We start from the raw sequence: 6,027 nt of genomic DNA, 5'->3' as shown, positions 1-6,027 counted from the left end.
TAAACTGTGGTTTATATATATATTTATTTATTATAACAGTAAGATGAGAAATAGAGAGGTAATTGATAAATTGTTATTTATTAATTAAAAGATTGACAAACATCCCTTATAGCTGTTTCAATTCAGACCCTTAGAAAATCAATTAATTAAAATAAAAATTATTTGAAAGTCGAATCTCTTCAGAGGTAGATAAAGATATGCAAAATAGGTGTTCAATTCCTGCATGTTGAGTAAACTGTTGCAAACCGTTATGTATGTATGTATGTGTGTGTGTGTGTGTGTATGTATGTATGTATGTATGTGTGTGTGTGTGTGTTCGTCCCCCCAACCACCACCACTTGACAATCGGTGCTGGTGTGTTTACGTCCCCATAACTTAGCGGTTCGGTAAAAGATGCCGATAGAATAAGTACCAGGCTTATAAAAGGAAATGGGATCGATACATTCGACTAAAAGTTCAAGGCGGTGCCCCAGTATGGCCGCAGTTTAATGACTGGAACAAGTAAAAGATGGTTCTAAGTTCAGTCCCACTGCGTGGTACCTTGGGCAAGTGTCTTCTACTGTAACCCCGGACCGACCAAAGCCTTGTGAGTTGATTTGCTAGACGGAAACTGAAAAAAATTCCGTCGTACATACATACACACATACATACATACATAATACATACATACATACATACATACATACATACACACACACACACATAGATGTGTGCGAGGTATGTGCGTGTGATCTGTGTGTGGGTATCTATATATGTGTCTGTGATAGTGTGTTCCCATCATCGCTTGACAACCGGTGTTGGCTTGTTTACGACCTCGTAATTCAGCTCTCTTGGCAAAAGAGACCGATAGAGTAAATATAAAGCTTTAAAAAGTAAGTACTGGCGTCGATTTGTTTAACTAAATCCTTCAAGGTTGTGCCCCAGCCTGGCCGCAGTCCAATTACTGAAACGAGTAGAAGCTAAAAGATAAAAGATAATAGAGCTGTAAGCTGGATGGCTAATGGTGGATCCATCCGGTAGAAAATGATGGCTATACTTATGAAGCATGCAGTCGTCTTAGTTGAGCTTAGTACTTCACTGGTACTACTTATGCTATCGAACGAGTAGAGAAAGAAATGTAAAGCTGAAGACAACACCGACGGGGTTTAAAGTTAAAACGTAGCAGAACGAAACTAGATATCCTAAGGCACTCCGTAATTCTTAGTTAAACACGTGACGTCATACATGAATTACCTCAAATAGTACAAAGCAGGTGAAGTAACTGTTCTGAAAAGGAGTATATTAGATTATGCAGTATATATATATTTAGGTTTGCTGCTTATTAGGGGACCAATTATTATTTTCTGTTGTTTTATTTTCGTGTATTTCACCTATTTACTCGATGTAAACCGGCGATGCTTTTACTTCGACCTTGTATCTACCAATGTTTTGGGTGAGTCCGTGTGACCAATGAAAAACGTTAGGCGGTCTCACATACATACATGCATACATACGTACATACATACATACATACATAACACATATGTGCATATGTATATACATACACGCGCACATATAATCTTTACTTCTGCCTTCATTCTTATATAACTTTGTCCACTCTACCGCTTTTGTAATACTCCTCACGTATAATGATGTTATCAAATCTATGAAAAGGTACCGCTCGTGCCTTTGGTAGCCAGGGTAACCCAGCATCTGTCGAGTTCAGAACTGCATCATTCATCTGTTCACATACTTTGTATAATATTCTTTTGTTTGTTTCAGTTTCAGTCAGTTGACTACGGCCATGCTGAAGCACCGCCTTAAGGGGTTTTAGTCGAACAAATCGATTCCAGGACTTATTTTGTGAAGCGCAGTACTTATTCTGTCGGCCTCTTTTTGCCGAATTGCTAAGTTACGGGGACGTAAACACACCAACAGCGGTTGTCAAGCGGTGATGGAGGGACAAACAGACACAAAGACACGCACACACACACACACACACACAGACATATACGACGGGCTTATTTCAATTTCCGTCAACCGAATCCACTCATAAGGCTTCGGTAGGCCCGAGGCTATAGTAGAAGACACTTGCCCAAGGTGCCACGCAGTGAGACTGAACCCAGAACCATGTGGTTGGGAAGCAAGCTACTTACTACATAGCCACTATGTATACCTTTATCTCATTTCGCCGTCTTACTCCTTATCTCCTCTGTAAACCTCCACACAAATACCAGACTGTCCTTAAGATGTCTCCCTCATCACTACTCTTGTGGCTAATGAAATCATTATCATTATATATTATTATTTAGCAGAAGTAGTAGTAGTAGTAGTAGTAGTTGTTGTAGTAGCAGCAGCAGCCAACGAAAACTGGAACTTAAGGATTCCGCTGTGCAACAGTCCTGTTAGCAACATTCTTACTAATTCATTCTCTATCTGCCGGCCTTCATTTAATGCATTTTACAGCCCGGACTTTGATTTATTTTTATTTACTCTTTAATTCAGCTTAATTTAATTAACCAGTCAGTTTATTTATTCATTTATTTTTTCAGATGCCGGAATACAAAAAAAAAAAAGGGTATTTCAAGTGAGAAGTATTAGACGTTCTCGGCCACGATTACCCATACGAAATCCTATTTATTCGATGTCACATTTTAATGTATATATTAAAGACAGCAGCTGGCACACGCGCGCACGCGCACGCGCACACAAGCACACACACATACGTGTGCATGTTTGTATGTGTATGCGTTTGTGCGTGCGTGTGTGTGTGAAGTGTATGTGTATATAATTTTGTGTGTGTATTTCATATGTAGCCAAAGACTAAATAAAAGAGCTTTTCTTTCTTTCGTTATGTAGATCTATTCACCGAATCCAGCTAGGGTATTGTTTGTTGATGGTTAGCCCTAAGCCAGCCATAATCGAGCATACTTATATTTAAAAGCAATCCATTTATGACCATCCCATCTTTGGGGGTATATCTAAGACTGTACTTTCCAATGTGTCCCTCAAAAACACAAGAAGTAGTGTATATGATCAAAAGCAAACCACTAATGGCCAACCTATCTTTTGTGTATATGTAAGACAATGTGCCCTAAAAAATAAACAAAAAAAGTGGGGGTATACGTCCAAAGGCATTCCAGTTATGACCATTCCGTTTTTTTTTTGTGTATACGTAAGACTATACTTTCCTGTGTATCCTTTTTTTTTAAAGAAAAACAATAGTAGGGGTATTTTTGGCTGCTATTTCTACCAGCTCGAACGACCGCGTACAAAGAGAGAGAGGGGGGGAGAAAGAGAGAGAGAGTTAAAGAGAAAAACTCCATGTATGTGCATATTCCGGAATTGTGTGAAAATAAGTTATTGATGTATGTCAAAACAAAGGCAACTAACTTTAAATATACTGTTAAATAAATCCAGAGGTCACTATAAAGTATACATGTAAAAATCAAAACAACCGAAAATAGTAAACTAAGTATGAAAGAAAAATAAAAGAAAGCAAAAACAAAGTGGATCAAGCGAATTCCGATACCAAGTGCATGGAATCGTTTAATTAAAAGCTTCTCAAGTGCTTATGGAATAGAACAAAGATGCATATAAGCAGCTGAAATGCATGCATCACAACGATAAATGAAAGTTGAACAGCAAGCTCTATGCGATAGTAACGCACACACATACATGCATACATACGTGTGTGTGTGTGTGTGTGTATATATATGTATGTATATACACACACATATATATACACGCATATATATATATATATATATATATATATATATATATATATATATACACATATGATAGATAGATAGATAGATAGATAGATAGATAGATAGATAGATGTGTGTATATCTGTATATACATATGTGTGTGTTGATTTTATTCACAATTTCATATTCCAGTTGTGGCCATCACATCGTTCAGCTGAGTATTGCTGTATATTGGAGATTACAAAGATTTACATTTACCATTCAATGCATCCATCTCTTGTTTGTTTTTTTTCTTCTTCTTTTATGTATACAAAACACATGGAGTCCAAATCTGAATGTGTTTTGTCTGCAGTTTGTAGTAGCTAAGACTATCGCGTAGTATTCCTTATATTAAATATATATATAAATTGTGTACTTTACGTACATAACGGTATACACACACACACACACACACATCACACATACATAAAGCACATACACACACAAAGTACATATAATGCACACACACTCATGCACGAACACACACATGCACACACACATCACACATACACACACGTATAATTCTTTCACAAGAGATTTGTTCAAGTTTGTATTTTTGTTTCCATGCAATTAATTCATCTCGGCTTTCAAATCCAGTGTGAGCGTGTTGTTACGGATTAATGTTGAAAACTAAAACGTCTATATTTAAGAATAACTTTCAAATGGCACCGGTTCTTCTTTCTTTCCTTTCTTCTTCTCTCTCTCTCTCCCTCTCTCTCTCTCTCTCTCTCTCTCTCTCTCTCTCTCTCTCTCTCTCTCTCTCTCTCTCTCTCTCTCTCTTACTTATTCCGTGTTTTTCTCTCATTTTGATTCTCACTCTCACCAAATCCGACATACTTTCTCGCTATTTCACTGTATTTCATTTGATCACTGAATCTTTTCCACAATCTTGCACTGTCTCCCCCTCCCCACTCTCTCTGACTCTGACACCGTCTCTTTTCTTCAGTCTTTCTCACTTTAACACTGTCTCTCTTTCCCTCACACACTTTCTCCCTCTCACACTATCTTGCTCTGTAATTATATATATATCTAATATATAAAATAGTATACATATATATGTATATATATATATATATATATATATATATATATCTTACGCTTTGTTTTTTTATTTTCTAGTTAATCTGGCTACTTGAGATTATATTAATAAACTGGTGCAGCCAGGTGAGTTACAAAGCTATCTTTCCACGCCTGTCTTATCCTCCCCACCACCACCACCACACAAAACAACTACAGACAGTAAAAATAAGAGTAAAACAAATAGAAGAAAGAAAGAAAGAATGATTGTATGAAAGGAAGTGTAGAAGAGAAAGTAGACAGACAGACAGACAGAGCGAGAGAGACAGAGAGACAGAGAAACAGACATAGAAAGAATGAGAAACAAAAGGACGGAGAGAGAGAAACTGAAAGAGAGAGAGAGAGAGATAATGAGAGACAGAGACAAAAGAATCTAAACAGACGACACAAGCAAACAGAAAATAAAGATGAAAAATATATATAATAATAATAATAATAATAATAATAATAATAGAAAATGGAAGAAATTGTTAAAAAAAACTTACTTTCGGTTGTAAGTGGAAGATGAATTTACAAATAAAAACCAGATGATCAGGAAAGGGAAATCCCAACTGGAGTAGTGTTTAGAGGTAAAGTGAGAGACTATAGCAGCAGCGGCGGCAGTAGTAGTAGTAGTAGTAGTAGTAGTAGTAGTAGTAGTAGTAGTAGTAGTAGTAGTAACAGCAGCGGCAGCAGTAGCAGCCAATAGTAACAGCACCGGCAGCGGTAGCAGCAGCAGTAGTTGGAGGACGAACAGCAGCAGTTGGAGGAACTTTGATAGTGTTTGCACCTGGCCACCGTCACCAGCGGTGTTTTCTGACGCCCCTTCTATTACCACGCGCACGCACACAAACATACACACACACACACACAAACATACACACACGCGCATCTCCATATAAGCACATACACACATACATGAACACGCACACGCATACGCGCGCGTACATATAACGCATGCAGAGTCCACACACGCCTCATACGAACGAGAGTATATAATGTGCCATACATATAGACGCACGCGTGCATGCGGTGAAATGTCTTTTGTTATTCTATAAGATTTTACTCCTAACATTATTCACAGAGTCAAACACACACGCATACACACACACACACGCACGTATACACACGCATGCATACACACATACGCATATATGTATACATATATGCGCGTGTGTATGTTTGTATTTATGTGCGTGAGTGTTTGTGTGCGTGAGTGTTTGTGTGCGTGAGTGTTTAT

The 6,027-nt window shown here is 37.7% G+C and overlaps 1 protein-coding gene across 1 annotated transcript in view; it reads right to left on the bottom strand.

Annotated features, from left to right (window-relative positions):
• LOC106872745 (uncharacterized) overlaps positions 1-5,408 on the bottom strand; it is a 105,084-nt gene extending 99,676 nt beyond the window's left edge. The window contains exon 1 of the mRNA XM_014919833.2: positions 5,294-5,408. The gene's annotated coding sequence lies outside the window, so the exon portion shown is untranslated. The remainder of the gene's footprint in view (positions 1-5,293) is intronic.
• Between the last annotated feature and the right edge of the window lie 619 nt (positions 5,409-6,027).

This window comes from Octopus bimaculoides, chromosome 2 (genome assembly GCF_001194135.2).
Source record: "Octopus bimaculoides isolate UCB-OBI-ISO-001 chromosome 2, ASM119413v2, whole genome shotgun sequence".
Lineage (NCBI taxonomy): Eukaryota > Metazoa > Mollusca > Cephalopoda > Octopoda > Octopodidae > Octopus > Octopus bimaculoides.
Note: the sequence above shows the minus strand (reverse complement) of the source record. Positions and strands in the feature narration are given on the sequence as shown.